Source organism: Protopterus annectens, chromosome 10.part0 (assembly GCF_019279795.1).
Source record: "Protopterus annectens isolate FY-2018-M chromosome 10.part0, PAN1.0, whole genome shotgun sequence".
In the NCBI taxonomy this organism is placed as follows: Eukaryota; Metazoa; Chordata; order Ceratodontiformes; family Protopteridae; genus Protopterus; species Protopterus annectens.
Genome location: NC_056744.1, coordinates 1,284,664,001 through 1,284,688,201, shown reverse-complemented (window position 1 = coordinate 1,284,688,201; position 24,201 = coordinate 1,284,664,001).

Genomic DNA, 24,201 nt, shown 5'->3' with positions numbered 1-24,201 from the left:
GTGTATTTCACAGTGAATGACATCAGCAGGATTGCCAAAGCAGGGCATTTGAAATGCACTGAGTGTGACTAGCCAAAAATGCATTGCTCCCTACACAGACATTGAAGTACACACATAACAACTGCCCTGGATGGGAATAGAACCCTACCAGAGTTATATGTCACACTACAGCAGTACGCAGTTGGGGCACGCACTACAGAGATTACTGGGCTACACTCTTCCCAGAGATGTATTTGTAGGTGGATGACATCATCAGCCTTACCAAAGTATAGCATTCAAATTGTATGTAGTGTGACTACCCTAAAAAGCATTGCTCTCTAGAGACAGACACACACACAAACACACACTTGCCATGTCTGGGATTAGAACTCCTACCTAACTAATTTATCATATTATAGCAGTACACAGTTATAGGATGCACTGTGGAGTTTACTGGGCTCCAATTTTCCCAAAGGTGTATTTCTAAGTGGATGACATCAGCAGCCTTGGCAAAGTAGAGCATATGAATTTTATGGAGTGCCTAAAAAGCATTGCTCTCTACATAAACAGACACACACACACACTTGCCAAGTCTGGAATTAGAACTCCTGCCCAACTAATGTATCACACTAAAGCAGCACACAGTTATGGCATGTGCTACAGAGATTACTGGGCTACAACCTTCCAGAGATGTATTTCTAGGTGGATGACATCAGCAGCCTTATCAAAGTAGAGCATTTCAATTGTAGGGAGTGTGACTACCCTAAAAAGCATTGCTCTCTACACAGACAGACACAGTTGCCAAGGCCAGAATTAGAACTCCTACCTAACTATTTTATCACACTACAGCAGTACACAGTTATGGCATGCACTATGGAGATTATTGGGATACAACCTTCCCAGCGATGTATTTCTTGGTGGATGACATCAGCAGCCTTACCAAAGTAGAGCAATTTAATTGTTGGGAGTGTGACTACCCTAGAAAGCATTGCTCTTTGCACAGACAGACAGACACACAGTTGCCATGTCTGGGTTTGGAACTCCTAGCTAACTAGTTTATCACATTACAGCAGTATGCAATTATGGGATGCACCACAGAAATTACTGGGCTACAATTCTCCCAAAGGTGTATTTCACAGTGGATGACCTCAGCAGGCTTGTCATAGTAGGGCTATGAGGAGGGCAGTGTGTGTGCATGGGCCATAACTCATTCATCTAGAGGTTGACACACCACATGTGGGCACACACTGGGTCATATTTCACAGGTATGTGTATACAGCTGCTAGATGACTACTTCCTTGTGCAGTCATGTTGCACAGCTAGCACATGCATCACATAGTCTGTAATGTTGGCAGATACTGGTGGCTAGTATATGCAGTGAGTGACATCTGAACCTCATGTGGTTGGGGCCCTTTGGCTGTGTGCTGGGTGGGATAGACGGATAGCTCCTTGTCACAGTAACCCACTTCCACACATCTATGTACATCTACCCTTGGCTTATTATAGTGTGCTGTTCTTACATGTTGTTGTTGTTGTGTCTTTCAACTTTTCCTGGTTAGGGGTCACCACAGCGGAACTCCAGTCCGCTAATGATACATATATGTCTGTATTCCTATCCACTGTGTGCGCAAGGCATGAGAGGTGCATACTGAGGAGTGTCTGCACTAACAACTGCGACTGCCAGATATGTCTGGTCCACTGGTGTTTGCAGACAAGGCCTTCATGTGTGTGTGAGCATGCCTAGTATGCCCATCTGTATTTAATGTGTGGATCGAGTTCAGATAGTTTGTACTGCAGTGCTGACCTTTGTGTTGTACACCAACAGGTAGCATGCTGTTTCTGCAGGGTCTCCATTGAGCATTTGCCATTGACTGTTACATGTCTGCATAAGATGGGGGGCTCAACTGACTATATCTTCATTTCTACACAGGATTGGGGGGGGCACACCTGACTGTTATTACATTTCTACATAGGATGGGGGAGCACACCTGACTATTTCTGCATTTCTACACAGGACTGGGCACGGGGGCACACATAACTGTTAATACAGTACTACATAGGATGGGGGGAACACCTATCTATTTCTACAGTTCTACACAGGATTGGGGACACACCTGACTGTTATTACATTACTACATAGTGGGGGGCACACTATTTCTACATTTCTACACAGGATTGGAGGGGCACACCTGACTGTTATTACATTACTAAGTAGGATGGGGGGCACACCTGTCTATTTCTACAGTTATACACAGGATTGGGGGCACACCTGACTGTTATTACATTACTATGTAGGATGGGGGGGGCACACCTGACACTTGTACACATTTGCTATGACTGTACTGGTATGTCAGGTACTCCATTTCATTCTGTATTCTTACCTATCGTGCTGACTAGAGGCATACCAGTGTACTACAGATCATAGCTTTGGTTGCCCTACATATTAGTGTCTGACTTCCTACCCTTCAGAACTAACATCCCACTGCCTGCCCTGCTGTAGTCTGTCTGTGTAGGCCGGGGGGAGGTTAAACATAGCCATCATTCAGGGGCCATAGCATAGGCTTTGTTTGTGTTTGTCTACACCTGCCCTGTGGGATGAGACTGTTGTTGGGTATGTGAACTGCCCTGACTGGCATGTGTGAGTCATATGGACACACATGGCACCCAGCACATTTCCTGCAGTGGGTTTTGTCACCCTGTGTAGTACTGACTACTGTGGTGACTCCAGTATGTGTTACAGATGTCATGGTGCTACTATGGGTGTCTACTTTCTGCTGCCATAACATTCAGCCACCCACTTACCTTGCATGCTCACATCCATACCATAGATACAGGTAACGACATATTCTACTCCATTTGGCAATTGGTAGGTTGATTGCCTTACCTTGAGGGTGTGCCAAAACTGTGGATGGTGCTAGAGGGATGCCTATGTCAGATGCACATAGTACACTCCCTATACATGTTGGAGCACAGGTAGTGTCATGTTTGGCATCCCTTTTACTGTATGTGTAAGTCAGAGAGAGGTATCATTCCCTGGGTCCCTACTGTGTCAGTGTATGTGGTATGCGTTGCCTCTGCCACACCCTTGGCATATTGGGCATGCCTCCATCTGCCTACTGGGGCAGGTTCAGGTTGTTCCTCCTCTGAGTCACTCTGTGCCTGTGCAGGCCTTGGCATTGGTGGGGGGCTGTGTGGCCCTGCCCCATGCTGTTCCTGCTGCAGCTGTTTCCGCAGGATCATACTGTGTAGCATGGCACATATCATAAGAATTTGGGTACATGTAGCTGGTGAGTACTGCAAGGCTCCACTGGATGTGTCCAGGCACTGGAACCATGACCTGAGCATCCCAAACACATGCTCTATTATAAGTTTGGTCTGTGGGTGTGCCTCATTATGCCGTTCTTGTTCAGGTGTGTGTGCATTTTTGATGGGTGTAATCAGCCATGGCTCCAGTGTGTAACCAGCATCCCCACTATGTGACCATAAGGGATGTCCCCATTGCAGATCTCTGGTACAGCTGCGTCAGATGCCATATGTGGAAATCGTGATAGCTTCCAGGGCAGCCAGCACACACATTCATTATAATGCCCTGGCATCACAGATGACTTGGCAGTTGATGGAGGGGAAGCCTTTGTGGTTGATGTAGACCCTACCCTGATCACCAGGTGGCACTTTGATGCATATGTGCATGCAGTCTGTAGTACCCACTACCTCAGGGTATTCTGCTATTTGGTGGAAGAGATGAATACTGCTGGCCAACATCTTACGGGTGTTGGGGAAATATACGTGCTCACTGGCATGTGCTGACATGGCATCCAGGAACTGGTGGAATACTCTGGATGCTGATGCCTGTGAGATGCCCATGATATCCTCCTTTTAGCTTTGGGAGGTACCTGTGGCTAGTATTCCAAGGCCTATACATACCTTGGTATCCACTGGGATGGGTTCCCCTCGGTCAGTTTGGTGTGTCAGGTGTGGCCAGCACAGCTCAACAATTTACTGTAGGAGGTCCCTGTCCACCCTATAGTGCTCCACTATCTCCAGCTCATGTAGGCCCTGGTAGGTTATCCTGGGTCTGTACACTCTTCTCCGTCTCCTCACTGTGGGTTGATCAGCAGCATTCACATTCTTACTACCCTCAGCCTCTTGCACATGTTGTTCTATGCTGCCTGCTGCAACCCTTCTCATTTTGTAGGTTTATTTGTTAAAATTTTCCTGCTTGTATACACTGGTGGTGTAGAGTGTGGGAAAAACCAGAGGGGAAGGTGTTTGCATAGTTGATATTAGTGTTCTGGGCTGGGTTGGTCTGCTGCCTGAGTAATTGGCTGATTCTGATACATTTCACCTGCCAGCTATGCTAGTTCTCCTTGATTACATTCCTACTGCTGTTTTCCCTTCCCATTGCCTTCCTGTTTAAGCCTGGGGGCGTGCCGCGCAAATAGAGTGCTCAAATGTGCACAGTGCTGCTATTTCCTGGTTTAACCTTTTTTGTCTTCCTTTAAAACCTAGTGTGAGGTGCGCACACCCACTTAGGCAATGTAAAGAGTGCTGTGCATATTCAGACACACCCCTTAGCTGTGCTAACCAAGCCACAGGGCTCCAATCTGTTTACAATATGTCTGACACACACACCCATGATGTCACCTAATTCCTAGACTTGCACCAAGCTATTCCTACTCTTACATTGTTGGAACCTGACTCACATGCTGGGGAAAACTGGGATTCACTATCATTCCCCTCATTTGCATAGGATTGCTTGCTAATGCATAGTTACATATCTCACACTGAGCCTCCCCCCTTAGCAACCACTACTCACTGGCCATGTTGTCTTCTGCCTGCCATTGACTTGCACGGCAGAATACTGATTTTAGTTAGAATGCTTAATTTAGGTTTATTTTATTTCTCCTGATCCCATTTGCCCTCCGCTGCCCTACGCTTAAACAGCTGAGATTGTCTAAAAAAATAAAAAGTTGATTGTTGTATTTTTTTCACTGTTTGCAATGACAATTGCCTTATACTTGGCAATTGGCATGCTTACTACTTGATATGCAGCCTTTATTTGGAGCTGTCACAGCTCCGTTTTGGATTTTGCAGAAATGTACTCATTTACTAACCGAGTACATTTCTACAGATTTCACTAGTCCTGCATGGCCAGTTGCAATCTTCCTAGATTGGAAAATCAACTCATTTGCATAGAATTCTCCTGCAAATGGGGTGATTTGCATACAGGGGCTTAGTCCTTGCAGGATTAGTGCAGAAGCGCTCGTGCATGCCCCTGCAGGCTGTTCCTGGATCGCACGGCAGACATATTGCCTGCTAGAGCTCCTGCACCAATCTTGCATGCCGTGCAAGGCATAGAGAATCTGGGGGAAGCATGAGACCAAGGTTAGAAAATAATGAAAATTACTGGACTGAAGCAATTTAATATGTTGTGTTCAGGATAGCAGTTCAGTTAAGGATAGTGAGTTTGGTCAACCTGTTCCTTTGGAAAGGATTGCAGACACTCGAGCCTGAGTACAGAAGATAGGACAAATAAAGGCATTGTTCAGGACGATCAGAATATGATGTGCAGAAACTTTAAACACTAATTATTTATCAGCACTGTTAATGAAGACAGTATTCAAATATTGTGAATGTCTAATAAAGCCTTATTAAATAAACTACAGTGTTTGGAAAATTCATTCTGAAAAGTTCATGAAACTTGGTCCATAAAGGAGATACTGGCACCTGTTCAGCATGAGTTTGGGTAATTAACAGATAAAGACTTTAGTTCTCAGTCTCATCACAGTGTTTCCAGCTAATTAAAATACAGTACAGTCTTATCAATTCTTACAATGACACCTGAACAGGCCTGCTGTCTGGGCAGAGATATATAATTCTTGCAACCAAGCAAGCAGCTACTCTGGACTCCGAGACGGTTGTAGCGTGTAACCCTTTCAAATCCAGTTTTCAGTGCAGCATATATTTTCATAAGTTCACAGTGACTGTTTTTCCAAGTCAATACAGCAAAAGTACTACAAACATTTCAACAGCACTCCAGTGGTTTTCCAGCTGAGAGACCCCAGTAAAGGTAATCAATGATGCTAAAGACCACCCTTTCAGTGAAGGTATCGTTCATTTCTAGACTTGGTCACAATACGTGTGTTCTACAAAAATCTACAGAATAACAGTGTTTCATTCCACTACATGTGTTCTACAGAGTAAAACAGACATCAGCAAACAGACAGCTGCATTTCTCATTCAGAAAAGACTTTTCAGTAAGACAGCACAACACAACCTCTGCATATAGTCAACACATCTGTTAACCAAAGTGCACAGTAGCAGTGTTTATTTCAGAACATTTTCAAACAATTTCAGCAGACCAGTCTTAAATCAAAGCAGTGCTCCTTCAGAACATAAAAGATATTACCAGTTAGCAGCTATCTCCACGAACCTTCAAGTTTCCAGTGTGATGTCATACAGCCAAGAAGCAAAAAAGGTTAATAAGCTACAGACAACAGCTCACATTCTTCCAAGACCATGAAGTTATGCAAGACTTTATATGCATTTTTAGTTAACAGCTCAAAAAGTTTAAATTTATCAGTAAAAGTAATTTCTATACCTGTTGTATAAACATGTCAAGTTATACTGCTACAGTTAAAGCATCAGTAAATCTTTGGTTTAAGTTTAAAAATGTTCTCTTAAAGTTAAAGGTTAGTAGTTCAAGAATGTTAAATATTTCTAAATGCAAAAGAGTTAAATTACAGAAGCAAGCTTATGAGTCAGCTTCTGTCACTACGGGTTTGGAATTAATCCTTGTGTACATGCTTCAGCACATACAATTCAAAATACAGAAGTATGTTGCAGTATTAAACATGCAAATGTCAACACAGTCGATATGCATAACATGCAGGCAATGTCTCAAGTTCACATTACTTCATCTAGTTTCTTATTTTCAGAATCAAGTGCAATGTTTGCACTGAAGGGAGATAAGAGAAATCATGGTGTAGATTTTAATAAAGTAAATTCCAGTATAACTGTAGAACATACTTCAGTGCTAAGTAAAAGAATACATTCCATAGCTATCTGTAAAGATCAGCCCCCGGATTTACTAAACATCTGTGCAGGACTAGCTTAGTCCTGCACGGAAGTGACCATTTAGGAGCAGGAAGTCAGCGCGCCATGCATATTAATGATGCATGCTGCCCGAGCTCTTAGGCTTACACAGAGAGTGTGAGAGTGCAGGGGGCATGTCTGAGAGCAGAACTCTCAGAATAAACATGATCCCGCAATGTAGAACAGCAGAAAGGGGTAAGAAATGAGTGATAACATTCATAGGTGACCACATATCCCCACCAACAGTCCCCCATGTGTACAACAGCAACAGTACATATAAATAAAATGAAGAAACCCATTTATTTATTTTTTTAAATCTGACTAAAGCTAACCGTAGGTGCGCGGATGTGCCCATCGCTTAACTATGGTTAATGTAGCTAAAATGGCTGAAGACGATAACAAGGAATATATATGCAAACAAAGTAGCATAGCAATAGTGTAGTGGGCAGAGCATTTACCTCATGAACAAGCATTCCCAGTTTGAGTCCCACTGTAGCACATTCCATTTTACATGGCAGAGCACGTCATGACCAATATTTTTGTTGCATAACCCACTACATAACAATATATTTATGAAATGGAGTACTGCAGTAAATGCACATGTGAGGTGTCAGTATCATAATGAATAAGGCACTAGTAAGCAGGTCTAAGCACAAATAAGTAGAAGTAAGCATATTTAAGCACTAGTAAGCAGGCTTAAGCCCATTTGCGCGATGGTAAGCAATGCCTACACTGGCTAAGCAATTCTGAAGCTAACTCTCTGTAAGCAGATGTAACCGCAGGTTAACAGTGCTTACTATTGTGCAAACCCATGCAAACACACTTACAAATGCTCAAAAGTGCCTTAATCACAGTGTATCCAGAGTTGTTCTGCCCAACAAAAAAATAAACAGCTATGCAGGTCTCAAACCCAGGGCCCTATACACCATAGTCAAAGTAGTTATCCATCAAGCCATCACAGAAGTATAGGAGAATGAGATAGTAGCAAAGAAGTCCTCACCATAGTATAACCAAACTGAACATGTGAAAGGCATCAGTATACAGTCATATGTGCCATAACCCACTGCATAACATAAATATGTGATCTGGAGTACAGCAGTAAGCCCAGAAGTGAGTTGTAATTGTAACAGAGTGTTGAAGCTCCCAATAAAACACAAGGACCCCACAGAGTGCAGGCACACATCAATCAGGGATACCAGGCATACATATAAGGTGTAATGAATAACAACACAATGCCCAAAAGGCATTATAATGAAGGTGTAATGTAAGCAACACTAAGCATTGCACAGGCCAGCTTAGGAGGTGTGAGCAATGTGTAGACCAGCTAACTCATTGTGCCCAGTGGTATACTCCTTTAAACAATGCCAACCCTAGGTAAGCAGGTTTGCCCATAGCTTAGCCTTTTCAAAACTGGCCAATCACAGAAAAGTACGGAAAATCAGCCCTAGTTAAACCCAAGAGGTGGGAATACATCTCATAACTGATTGTAGCTTCCCCTTTCAGGTGCTATGGCAGTAAGGGGAGAAGGAGTGCACTTCTGGGCGCAGTGCTGGTGCATCCAGGAGTCCAAGGTCATGGCAGAACTCCTAGTTAAAGACCATGCACCAAGACTACTGCAGGGCCAGTACCAGGGCTCCCAATATAAGGTGAAGACCTGAGACCATCTTGCCCATGGCCTCACCAGTGTCATTGACATACCCTGAACTGGTGAGCAGGTCAGGCACCACTATGCGGATCTGAAGCAGTGGAGAAGGGAACCTCTTGGAGGAGTGGTTCCAAGAGGCTAGAGCATCAAGGGATGTTCCAGATGTGTGTAAGTATCACCCCAGTATGTGTGTAATAAGTGCCAGCTCAGGTATATCATGGATAGGTATGGTTAAATATTCCTCATGTCTCCCCACAGCTGCAACGGAGCAGGCCGCAAACCTGGAGGCCCACATCTGCCACCTGGAGCGGTTGAGATGCCAGGTAGGTCAGTAATACTCATGCTTTTACTGTCATGGGAAATAAAAATAAAAGTAGTAGTAAATTAATTGCTAGTATAAAGCCTGTATTGTTCAAGGCAAGTACTGTATACACTAGAGAATATGGCAGGGAGAGTCTCATATTGTTCTATGGCAATAAAAGTGTAATATCCTGACAAAACAGGTCTAACTACTGGACTGCATGTGTATATTCTAGTATCATATGGTAATGTATATTTGCAATCATGTAATAGTACTGTAGAATTAAGCACTGTTTCCCACACCATGCACCATAAATTGAATGTGTAGGAATGCATGTATATGACAGGTGTAATCCCCAGAGGCCATTTAGTACAAATGAGAGACACATAGACAGTAAACAGGGAAAACACAAACAAAAAAATGAATAGCACATGCAACTGAGATGTGAACTGTTGTTTTTTTAGCACACACAGCCACGGTTCGAATCTTGCCAGTGGTAGTAGTCTGCATAAAGAATCATACCCCACAACTGTGCAGATATATCCAGAATGTCTATTAAAGTGGCCCATATCTATTGCCTATCAACCTGTGCCCCTGGGAAATCAGTGGGATGATCCCAGACATATAGGCAGCAAATAGGAAATACAACTGACTGACACACATCTATGACAACACACCTGGCACACTAGCAACTCCCCAATACCTTATGTGACAAACAAGCTATGTATGTCCCATTCATAGCCCAAATTGTTAAGCTGCGGTCAAAGTGTGTACAGTAGCAGAGTGAGATGTATGTGCATAATAGTAATGTGGAACCTGGTAATGTATGTGGGAACATTCAGATAGTGCTAATAAACATTCCTCCCACAGGTCTGTCAGATACCAACACTATGAACAGAAATACAAGAATGATATGCAGTTGCTCTGAATAATGAAGTATTATACATCTGTCACCCACACTGTCCTACAACATATAACTGTCTAGGAATTCTGTATTAGAGTGGGGATTAATAACACAGGCAGCAGATTGGAGATATACAGCAATATCAATATAGCAGACACAACTGTGATGGACAGTGTTTAAGTTGTAGCAGACACAGCCATGATCTGAATCCTAGGAGTGGAAGTAGACTGCATACAGATTCATACCCCACAACTGTACACATGAGGCCATATTGTCCAGTATATGTGCCCATATCTGCTGCCTGTCCCCCTGGTAAGTCTGTGGGATGATCCCAGATGTGTAGCCAGCAAACAGGGAATACAAGTGATTGTCAACCATCATGAGAACAAACCTGCCACTGTAGCAACCCCCAAAACTGTTAGGAGAGTAATATTCCAAGTATGGCTTATCTACACTCCCATGTTGTCAAGCTGTGACCAGAGTGTGTACAGTAACAGAGTGAGATGTATGTGCATAATACTAATGTGTAATCCAGAACTTTGTGTGGCAACAGTCAGGTAATGCTAACAAACATTGCTCCCACAGGTACGTTGGATACAAATACTGTGCTGAGAAATACAGACCATTATAACCTGTACTGGTACTATGACAACACACCTGGCACAATAGCAACTCCCCAATACCTTATGTGACTAAGGAGCTATGTATGTCCCATGTATACCCCAAATTGTTAAGCTGTGGTCAAAGTATGTACAGTAACAGAGTGAGATGTATGCGCATAATATTAATGTGTAGTCTGGAAATTTGTGTGGCAACAGTCAGGTAGTGCTAACAAACACTGTTCCCACAGGTACGTTGGATACGAACACTGTGCTGAGAAATATAGACCAATATAACCTGTACTGGTACTGTCCACCCTGGTATTGTAAGGGATTGTGAGTGTTGCACTGAATAATAAATTATCACTGGTCACTGTCGCCCACACTGTGCTACATAATACAACTGTGTAGGAAAGCATGTATATATGTGTGTCAGGTCACTAAATGTGGAAGAGGGCAATATTACAGATATGTCCAGGCACACCAGCATGTGGTCAACACATGACCAGAGTCTGTGTCTGTGCAGGACTTGGATAGCATAGTGCAAAACATCAACCCGGAATTTGGGCGTATGTGTACAAACAGTTAGCCAGTGTTAACAATCATTCCCTCCATAGGTATACCAGGTAAGAGGTGTATACTGCAGGTAAAACCAGTTCATGTGTAATGATGACAACAGCCATATCACTGACCAAAATAAGGCTATAGGGTAGTGTAGTAAGACTTGTAAGGTACAGATAACAGCACTGACTAGGAAAGTAATATGGACTACAGGAATATACTACTTGTTAACTGTCATCTTTCTCCCCCTCCACCTTATTTCCAACAATAATCAACATACCCACCCTAACTGGTAAGTATTGACTCTGATAATGACCAACTGTTTGATAAATATTTTAATGGTTCCCATGCATGTGCCATATTGAATTATTCCAACATTGTTGGCATGGTGCCATCAACTTACCTGCATGCTGTTCTTATTACCACTGTGGTCCCATATATGCATGTGTTTTGTTTGCTATGCAACTGTTCCTTATCTTGTGCCTGGGTTAATGGGGATATCTATGCATGTTGTTATACCTAACCCTGGAATGTGTTGACTATTACTAACCCATATATGATGATGAAATCTAAACACTGTAGTACGCTTGGGAAGGCCAGTCCCAGCGGACCCACCTGTCTCACCTCAGCTGGCCGAGTCTCTGGGCAGCAGCAAGTCTGGGGCCCAACCCCAGACCTCCCTGTCTGTAGGTCCTGCACCACCTTCAGGTGGAACCGCCTCAGGGGATGGGGCTCATCCCCCTGGGAGTGGGCACGGACAGGCACCTGTCACCCGTCGCCAGGTTGGGGTCATGGTGCATAGAGTGATCAACGAGCAGTTTGGTGATCTTCTATGCCAGCTCGAGGGCCACATGTCATGATTAGAGAGTCAGCCTGGCTCTGCGGCTCAGCACCCAGCACAGCCACCTTCAGGGCTGTGAAGGTGCTGTGGTGACTGCCCATGGGTGGGGACCTCAGTCCCACTGTTACCACTACGGAGCTTGTGGGCGTCCGATATCCCAACACACCTCCCCATCAAAGTGTTTACCCCCACATGTGTCATATACCACCCCTGTATGCATCTTGTGTGTCTTGTCTGTTAACCTACCCAACCTACCTCCCCAAATATACTTCCTACTCCTCCCCAACATCCCACTCTCACCTGAAAAAAGGGGCAATCTGTTCCCACAAAAAAATCTCACCCCATACAGAGCTGTCCATTTCGCACATATGTCCACTGGACACATGTAATCCAGTCTAATTGGCATCACAACTTATTATTGTTGTCCTCACCCCTCTCCCAGGGGTTTGAGTCTCCAAATCTACCTCCAAATTCAGTGTATATGCACAGCTGTTGCTGTAGAAGAAATGGGCAGCTATGGACCTTCCCTACACACTTCCTGCACATCCCTAGCTATTTTCCCTACTGTCTTTCCCTCTTTGTGCCCTTTTTTCTCCACTTTTCTATTAACCCGTTTTTCTTTTCTTTTAAAGAAATTAGCTCGGGGGTAAGCAGGAGTAAGCACTTTCATGCAGCAGTAAGTGGGTCTAAGCCTGTTTGCACGGGGGGTAAGCACTGCCTACACAGATTAAGCAATTTAGAAGCTAACTGAGTATAAAAGACTGTAACCAGAAGTTAGTGGTGCATACCTCAGCGCAAACATAAGCAAACCCGCTTACAGTGGCTTAATCACTCTGTAACCAATGGCCCATGTCTGCCCAGCAACAAAATACACAGCCTTTGTAAGGCTCAGACCCAGGACCCTGCATACCATAAACAAAGTCATTTGCCACTAAGCTGTGCCAGATATGCACAAATCTGATGTTTTCAGAAACATATCATCCAGCCCAGTCATGCAACAGTACAGAGAATGTATACCAACATCTAAATGTATGTGTGTGTGCAAATATATTAATATCTAAACAGATACAACATATTTATATATGTAGATAATATATATATATATATATATATATATATATATATAGGTTCTATATTATATTTTCGAAAGTTTCAAACATCGAACACCATATGGTCTACACCATATGAGCGATGTTTGAAATTTCAAAAATATAATAAAAAAATAAATAAAAAGCTATACTTACCTAAATGCTGTCGGCAGGGAGGCAAGCTCCCCCTGCACACCCTCGCTACTTAAATATTCCTACTCTGAGATCGCACTGCATTGAAGTAAAGGGAAAAATATTCCCTACGGCAATTTCTGTGTTATGCGCATGACATTTCGACCAACCGGGTTCACTCAATACACGTTCGTTGTTTACAATTTTTAATCATGTGATAGGAACCCATATTACATATTTAGAAATAGATACATACATATATATATATATATATATATATATATAATATATATAGATTTTATATATATATATATATATATATATATATATATATATATATATATATAAAAATATATATGAACATATATACATGCAAATGCCTACATCGACACATATATATGTCTACACCTATATGTCTACATATACACAGCAAGCTACATATAATTAAGCAGATATATATATCTATGTAGGTATATACAGACATAGTTATATATATGTAAGCAGATATATATATATATATATATATATATATATATATATATATATATATCCATATAGGTATATATGGGCATACATACGTAGATATCAATGGGAAATTAAATCATAAATGTCCACATGCACCATTAATGGGGTTGAGAGGCCACAAACAATATACGTCTTGTATGAATAGGTATACCTACCCCCCCACCACAGCCAAACATGTCTGCCCTGCAATACATTACCAAGTGTTGCAGATCCCATAATCAGGTCCTGACACGACATGGGCACAAGATGTTAACAGTACTACATCCCACCTGTATGATGTAAGGCTGATATTGGTAACATATCATGCAGTATAGTCTGGCTCCCATAGGAAATATAAAATGTGGAAGCCATCATCCCCAGGATACATATACACAGACACATATATGCAGATACAGATATATATATATATATATATATATATATATATATATATATATATATATATATCTACACACATATATATAGATATACATGTGACTACACATACACACGCAGAGATAGGTACAGTAAGATACTTATGTAGTAGGCACACACAATACGGAACAGCCACTATGCCTACAGTTAACACCCTAACAACTGGACACTGGATGAGCCACCCATACAAATGACAATCGTAGCCTGCAACATATACCAACAGAGAGGTCATAGGATAAAACACCACACACAGGTTTGCAGAAATGGAATACCTTTATTTGAGTACAATTACAGATTTATATGCCATGTCATATAGCTGTTCAGACACTGACATCCATATCAACAGAGTAATGCAACTGTGGAACAGTTATACTAATACAGTAGTCTAGAAAGGTCCACAGCTGTTGCTGTCCAGGCCAAGCTCTTCATATCATACAGTAGTAAAGACAGACTGGGCCACAGGATACCACACAATCAACAGTAAGTGATGCAGGTGTGGAGTCCAGCAGCCTCTATCTACACTCTGTACACAATCACTAGGTGATAAAGACTTCAGTTGACCAAATGGGATGCAACTGTTACATAACAAGGTATAACTGACACCATCACAGGCACAGTGGCAAACCAAACAGTCTGTATGACAGGGGGCAGTAGGCCTGCAGTAACCCACTTTATGTAAGTAATGTCAAGATAGGTGACATGTATGGTACTGTACATCCAGATAACTTAAGTCAGCTCACCCCTGATACCTCTGCATTTTGTACCAATCTAGGTTATGTATGGTGCATCCCCCCAGACTCAATAATACAGGGCCACATACCACTGTTACATACACTGGCCTCTGGATTGCATATGGGCACACATGTATGGTGTATGTGAAGCCCACACATATATAGCCCCAGCCCCACCGTATGTGTGGGGGATACAATAGCATTGTACTGCTGACAGCTATGGCAGTGTGGTATATGTATATATGCATATCTATCTCTATCTGTATATGTGTAGACATATAATGCTCTGTATATGTATATATCTGGGTGTGTTTATGCATATCTATGTACATATACACATGGATCTATATATGTCGATATGTACATGTGTAATTATCTATATAGATCTCTGGATGTCATATGTGCATACATATTCACCATATGTCCTGAACATGGGGTGTAGCCCTACCTCAGACCCTAAAGTCCCAACTTCGCAGTGCAAGGGGATGTTAGGTATGTATAGCAGATATATTAGCAGACTATTGCTACTTTAATAGTGATTGTCTTCAAAGACATGGTGTGTGTGGGATGTCACATCTGCTTTTCACATATGCGCCATTGGCTACTGACAGACATCCTAAAGCATCATAGTACAGTACTGCTGCAAGCATGTAATGCTCCAGTGGACTACAGCAGAGATATTGGCCAATAGATGTGGACATTCTGACACACTCTGTTCAGTCCAGAGGTATACACAGAAACTCTTAGTGCAGAACATGTGTATCTAGCCCGACAATATGGATGATAACAGCCATGTAGATGGGTATAACACATAGACTGGTATACATTTGCCTCCCCATAGGTTATGCATTCACACACCCCTGTCTGTCCTGTCACATAATAACTGCTGATATAGAGGTGCCATGGCCACATACTACCCACTAGATAGTGACATACATCTGTACAGCATCCCACCGCTCTGTCTGACATAAATGACTGTTAAGGGAGGCCCAGCAGCAGTACATCTGGCAAGTATCTGGGCATGACATCTCACTGGGTAGGTGCACTAAGCTGCTAGGCATGTAACAAAGCACTGTGCAGGCTACAGGCAGACTGGCTCAACTCTGGCCTACATCTCCTATGGGGAAATGCACATGTACCTGCATATATAGCAGGCTCTACAGGCATGTCACAGCACAGGGTATGATATACTTGTGTGAAAGTGCATAACCACAACCAATGCAAACACAGCCACAGCCACATATGGTAAGCTAGCATAATATTACAGTATATGGACTATCTGTTCAACACCATCCTCATATGTGCCACTTACACACTAACCCTACATATACTGGGCCGCTACACAGTGTGGTCTGATGGCTGTCTGTGGTATGGGACACGTGTGTATGGCCCTACAAACATGTAAGCCAATATGGTAACATACAGTGGAGCAGCATGTAACATCAGATAGGATGGGACCTAGGACGATGACATCTACCACAGTCTGCACACAGGCCAAGGTACATATTAATAATACACATACTGTCAACATTCACCATAAGTACACAGACATCAGTACTGAACAAACAACCATAGAATGTCCAGGTTATGTCATCAAATATAACCCCTACTGTACATAACGTGTAGCAGTCAGATATCTCACTGGCTTGTTATCAGATATGATGACACTAATTATGGTGTACAGCACATATGCTCCCCTTAATGCATAACACATGTACAAAGGTTGACAGAGTTGTGGCTGTAAGCACATACACAGGGATAATATTGACATGTTGCTGTGATAACATCATACATTTACTGTTGTAACAGGGATTGTCGCAACATATGTCCTATGAGGGATATCAAGTCAGTAACTGTTATGGCTTTCACCATCTACAGACTGCAATCCTCACACTACCTTCTGCAGTTCACAGATACATGCTCTGTGGGTAACACATGAAACCAAAGTCACCACACACTGCCCAGCCTGCAGATGACCTTACAGATGGGGAGTCCTCATAAACATAGAATTGGCATGGTAGGTATTAATACATGTAGGACAGCCATATCGGCACACACCCTGTTAAACCAACATTACTCTGAATGAAGTATAGCAGCACTTGCAGTCTGTAGTCAGGTCAGGCACATCCCCCTCCTGTGTGTTGGCCTGTTTCCACAGTGTATGTTGTCAGAGGTAAATCCCCAATCCATCTGTGATGCTGTTTGCCAAACAACAGATCAAGTTCCTGCTCACAATGAATGAAAAGACCCAACACAAACACGATGCTCCTAGATATTGGAGTGTGTTTCCATGCAATTGGCTATGGGAATGTTACCACAGCTGTTTCTCATGCAGTCAGCTAGGGGAGGGCTGCAACTCGTGCAGAGGCCATCAGCTGATCATGAGCTTTACCTAAAATACACATGCTGCTGCCTAAGTAAAGCAGGTGTAGGTCTCTACATCCACCAGTGAGGGAGTGAGAGGCAGACAGAGACAAAGACAAGTCAGGGAGGGTGGGAGAGTAAAACTTAAGCATGTTTGTGTCACACACTTACCAGCACAGGGTGTCAAACCCCTGATGACTATGTAGTGTTATCACAGCTCTATGCAGTTATTGGATGTGCCACATAGGTTACCTGTTGTGGATCCCTCAGAACATATATGTGATGGTGAGTGACATCTGCAACAGGGATATGGTAGCTATATGGTATGTGAAGTACACGTGCCTGTCCGCGTGAACAGGTGCCAGCGTCAACACAGCCACACTCTCACAGGGATGCACATACATTGACACTTGGCATGACCAGGATTACAACTCATCACTAGTGAGATTGCCACAGCACATTACTGTGCAGGTATCACATGCACCACAAGGGTCATAAGGAGGTTATATGGGCAAATGATATGGGGAGGTGTCGGACACCAGACAGCATGCTTTAGTATGCCAATGGGGGTTGTAGTGAGTGTGGATGTGATCATGCATCATACAACACACACACAAACACAGAGGGTGCCAGTACTGATATGCATTGGTGCATTTCTGCACAGGTGTGTGGTGGCTGACTGTGCCGGACAGCTATACAAGGCTAGGTGATGGGAATACCTTGACATCAGGCCACATGACAATGGTCTGCATTGTGGCTTGGGGCTGTAGTTTCTGCATTTGCCCACACAGGTGTGTATTTTAACCACCATCCAGTCACCTGGGTGACTGTTGCATGTGGACAGTGCTGTGCATCGCTTGCCATGTATGTGTTCCTTAGTCCATGACATGGATGGTGTCTGGGATGTGCACACCTCCCACATGCATGTGCAGTGACATATGGAACTGTAGCTGGGGTGTCTGGCCCATGTTGTGTACATCAATTATCATCAGATGTGCCAGTCTTGGCCACCTGTGGTGGGAACTGGTAATGGACAGCAGGTTTACCCTGCACCTACATTGATAGCATGCTAACGGCATTCGCTGGTGTCAGTGGCATCTGTCCATACAGAGAATGTTTTCAGGCATGGTATGTTCTTTGTGGGTCACATGTGATGGCACCACAAGTGCTGTAGGTGTCCAGTGGGGAGCATGGGGAAGGTGCACTGTCTGCATGTATGTGCCTATTGGACAGATGGACAGTATGACATGCCCTCTGTAGCCCACTGCAATCACTCCATAGTTACTATCAGTGGCCAGTATGCAGTGTACTACCCACATATTGCTGTTGCCTAGGCACTTGTGTGTGTATGTATGAGACATGGGTTGAGAGTGCACTCTGGGTAATACTGGGGTTGCTAACTGTGATTACCTGGCCTTGATGTCACATGTATGTGTATGGATTTGCACCCCAGCCTCTTGGCTATTTCACATCTGCTATCCCTGTATGGTGGACATTGTGATATATAGTAGGGGCCACCATAGAAGAAATTTGCAAAACCCACTCCACATTGGGCCCAGGTGTCACACATGATACAAATTGCAAACACACACACCTGTTATGTCTGGGTGTAGAACCCTACCTAACTAGTTTATTACAGTACAGCACTATGCAGTGATAGTACATGCCACAGAAATCACTGGAGTACTCTTTCCCCAAAGGTGTATATCACATTGAATGACATCAGCAGGACTGCCAAAGTAGGACATTTGAACTGCAGTGAGTGTGGCTGGTTAGGTTAAGTGCTTTGGTCCCTACACAGACAGTGACACACACACAAAACATCAGCAACCATCATGTGTGGGTATAGAACCCTAACAGAGGTCTATATCACACTACAGTATGGAGCTGTTACAGGACACACCATGGGGATTACTGGAGAGCTCCTTCCCCAAAGGTGTATTTCACAATGAATGACATCAGCAGGATTGTCACAGTAGGGCATTTGGAATGTACTGAGTGTGACTAGCCTAAAATGCATTGCTCCCTACACAGACATTGAATCACACACAAAGCATCCAGAACTGCCATGAGTGGGGATAGAACTCTACCAGGCTTCTAAATCACACTACAGCAGTACAGTTATGGCATGTGCTACAAATATTACTGAGTTACAATTTTCCCAGAGGTGTATTTCTAAGTGGATGACATCAGCAGCCTTGCCAAAGTTGAGTATTTCAATTGTAGGGAGTATGACTACCCTAAAAAGCATTGCTTTCTACAAAGACAGACACACACACACTTGCTATGTCTGGGATTGGAACACCTATCTAACTACTTCATCCCACTACAGCAGTACACAGGTTCAGGATGCACTACAGAGGTTACTAGGCTACAACCTTTACAGAGGTAAATATCTGGGTGGATGACATCAGCAGCCTTGCTAAAGTTGAGCATTTCAATTGTAGAGTGTGACTACCCTAAAAGCATTGCTCTCTACACAGACAGAGTCAGACACACACACACTCTTGCTATGCCTGGGATTACCTACCTAACTACTTTATCACACTACAGCAGTACACAGTTACAGGATGCACATAGGAGATTACTGAGCTGCAATCTTCCCAGAGGTCTATTTATAGGTGGATGAGATCAGCAGCCTTGCCAAAGTAGAGCATTTCAATTGTAGGGAGTGACTACCCAAAAAGCATTGCTTTCTACTCTGACAGACACGCCCACAAACACACACAGTTGCCAAGGCTGGGGTTAAAACTCTTACCTAACTAGTTTACCACACTACAACACTCGCAGTTATGGGACTCACCATGGAGACTACCGGGCTAAAATTCTCCCAAAGGTACATTCACAGTGGATGACCTCAGCATGCTTGTCATAGTGGGGCTATGGGAGGGCAGTGTGTGTGCATGGGCCATGACCCATTCATCTAGGGGTTGCCACTGCACAAGCACAACCTGGGTCATATTTTGTTTATACAGCTGCTAGATGACTACTTCCTTGTACAGTCATGTTGCGCAGCTGTACGTGCACCACATACTCTGCAATGCTGACAGATACGGTGGCTAGTATCTGCAGTGGTGACATCTGGCCCTTGTGTGGTTGTAGGCCTTTGGCTGTGTGCTGGGTGGGACAGGCCTGGATGGCTCCTTGTGACAGTCACCCTCTTCCACACATCTATGTACGTCTACCTTTGGCTTATTAAGTGTGTTGTCCTTAGATATATGTTGGTATTCCTGTCCACTGTGTGTGCAAAGCATGTGTGTTGCATATTGAGGAGTGTCTGCACTAACATCTGTGACTGCCAGTTATGTCTGGTCCACTGGTGTTTGCGGACTGACCTTCATGTGTTTAAGTGTGTGAGCATGCCCAATATGACCTTTCAGTGTGTTGTTGATTAACATTGCCTTCATTTCTCTGTGTGTGAGCATGCCCAGTATGGCTGTCTGTATTGAATGTATGGATCAAGTCCAGGTAGTTTGTACTGCAGTGCTGACCTTTGTTTTGTACACCTACAAGTAGCATGCTGTCTCTGCAGGGTATCCGTCGATCATTTGGCTTCGACTGTTCTACATTTCTGCATAGCAGGGCACACCTGTCTATTTCTACATTTCTACACAGGATTGGGTGGGGCACACCTGACTGCTACTACATTTCTATGCAGGATGGGGGCACACCTGAATATTTCTACATTTCTACACAGGATTGGGGGGGCACACCTGACTGTTACTACATTTCTCGTAGGATGGTGGGGCACACCTGACTATTTCTACATTTCTACATAAGATTGGGGGACATACCTGACGGTTACTACATTTTTACATAGGATGGGGGCACACCTGACTATTTCTTCATTTCTACACAGGATTGGGGGTACACCTGACTGTTACTACATTTCTACATAGGATGGGGGGGCACACCTGACTATTTCTACATTTCTACACACAAGATTGGGGGGCACCTGACTGTCACTAAATGTCTACATAGGATGGGGGGAACACCTGACACTTGTACACATTTGCTAGGACTGTACTGGTATGTCGGGTACACCATTTCATTCTGTCGTCTTACCTATCATGCTGACTAGAGGCATGCCAGTGTACTATAGACCTTAGCTTTTAAGTACCTACCTATTAGTTTCTGATTTTCTACCCTTCAGAACTGACATCCCACTGCCTAACCTGCTGTCTGTGTAGGCCTGGGTGGGAGATTACCCACAGGCCTCATTCAGAGGCCATTGCACAGCCTTTGTTTGTGTTTGTCTACACCTGTCCTGCTGGCTGTGACTGTTGTTGGGTATGTGACCCCCCCAACTGGCATTTGTAAGTCACTTACCTTGTGGGTGTCCCAGTATTGATGGTGGTGCTGCTGGGCTGCCTTTGTTGGATGCACATAGTACACTCCCTACACATGGTTAAGCACAGGTAGTGTAATGTTTGGCATCCCTTTTACTGTATGTGAGAGTCAGAGAGAGGTGTTATTCCCTGGGTCCCTCCTGTGTCAGTGTATGTGCTATGCATTGCCTCTTTGCCAAGGCCAGGGCATACTGGGAATGCCTCCTTCTGCCTACTGTGGCAGGCTCAGGTTGTTCCTCCTCTGAGTAACTTTGTGCCTGTGCAGGCCTTGGCAATGTTGGGGGTGCTGTGTGGCCCTGCCTCGTGCTGTTCCTGCTGCAGCTGTTTCCACAGGATCATATTGTGTAACATGGCATATACAAGGACAATTTGGGTACATGTAGTTGGTGAGTACTGCAAGGCTCCACCGGATGTGTCCAGGCACTGGAACCATGGCTTGAGCATCCCAAACACATGCTTTACTATAATTCTGGTATGTGTGTGTGCCTCATTATGGAGTTCTTGTTCGAGTGTGTGTGCATTTCTGATGGGTGTCATCAGCCACAGCTTCAATGTCTATCTAGCATCCCCCACTAGGTGATCATCAGGGATGTCCCCATTGGTAAATCTCTGGTACATCTGCTTCAGATGCCAGATGTGGGAATCGTGATAGCTTCCAAGGCAGCCAGCACACACATTCATTATTATGCCCTGGGCATCGCACATGACCTGGCAGTTGATGGAGGGGAAGCCCTTGTGGTTGATGTAGACCCTACCTTGCTCACCGGGTGGTGCTTTGATGCATATGTGCATGCAGTCTATAGCACCCACTATCTCAGGGTATTTTGCTATTTGGTGGAACAATTGCATATTGCTGGCCAACACCTCACAGGTGTTGGGTAAATATATGTGCTGACCGATATGTGCTGACATGGTATCCAGGAATTAGTGGAGTACCCTGGATGCTAATGGCTGTGAAATCCCCATCATATCCCTAGTTGGCCTTTGGAAGGTACCTGTAGCTAGTATTAGGTAGGCCTACAAATACCTTGGTATCCACTGGGATGGGTTCCCTTCTGTTAGTTCTGTGTATCAGGTGTGCACAGCTCAACAATTTGCTGTAGTAGGTGGGTCCACCCTATAGCACTCCACTATCTCCAGCTCATGTAGCATCTGGTAGGTTACCCTGGGTCTGTAGCATTCACATCCTCACCACCCTCAGCCTCTTCCACAAGTTGTTATATAATAGCTATTGCAGCCCCTATCATTTTGCTGTTGTGAGTGTTAAAACTTCCCGCTTGTTTACACCAGTGGTGTAGAGTGCAGGAAAAACTAGAGGGAAGGTGTTTTCATAGTTTACAGTAGTGTTCTGGGCTGGGCTGGTCTGCTGCCTGTGTAATTTGCTGATTCTGATACATTTCACCTGCCACCTAAGCTAGTTCTCCTTGATTACCTTCCTACTGCTGTTTTCCCTTCCATTGCCTTCTTGTTTAAGCCTGACTGCGCCACACAAATAGAGTGCTCAAATAAGCACACTGCTGCTACTTCCTAGTTTAACTTTTTTTTTTCTTCCTGTAAAACCCAGTGCATGGTGTGCACACCTGCTTAGGCTTTGTGACGAGTGCTAGCCACAGGGCTGCAATCCACTTACAGTATGCCTGGCACCCCATGATGTCACCTAATTCCTAGGCTTGCACCAGGGTGTTCCTGCTCTTATACTGTTGGGACCTGACTCACATGCTGGGAAAACTGGGATTCACTATCCTTCCCCTCATTTACATAGGATTGCCTGCTAATGCATAGTTACATGTCTTACACTGAGCCTCCCCCCTTAGCAACCATTACTCACTGGCCATGTTGTTTTCTGCCTGCCATTGACTTGCATGGCAGAATACTAATTTTAGTTAGAATGCTTAATTTAGGTTCATTTGTTATTTTCCCCGATCCCGTTTACATGCCGCTAAGGCAAACAGCCGAGATCAGCTAAAAAAATAAATGTTAATTTTTGTGGGTTTTACTGTTTGGAATGCCAGTGGCCTTATACTTGGCCATTGGCATGCTTACTACATGATATGCAGCCTTTTATTAGAGCTGTCACAGCTCAGGTTTGGATTTTGAAGAAATGTACTTGGTTACTAACCGAATACATTTCTGGAGATAGCTACTAGTCCTGCGAAGGTTGCAAGCTTCCTGGATTGCAAAATCACCTAATTTGCATGGATTTCCCATGCAAATGGGGTGATTGCATACAAGAACTTAGTCTGTGCAGGATTAGTGCAGGAACACTCGTGCATGCCCCTGCAGGCTGTTCCTGGATCGCCACGGCAAACATATTGTCTGCTTGAGCTCCTTGCACCGATCTTGCACACGTGCGCTGTAAGAGAATCCAGGGAAAGAGCATTAATCCTGTCATTGTTTAAGGTTAATAAATACAATATTTCATTGTTTATGGACAAATCAATTTCAGTTATACATAGCTCTTTATTAAAAGACACAAATACAGTTTGTCAGGATTTAAAATGTTAAAAGTCAGAACAGCTAACAGTTCAAGTTTAGCAGCTCTGTACTGGGGAGTATAAACATGTAATTAGAGTTATATGCTGTTTTAGACAATTTGTGCAAATGTACAATTTGAGAGCACTGGTTATGAGCAGGAACATGCAGATTTATGGGTTAAAGGTAAAATAAATTCAG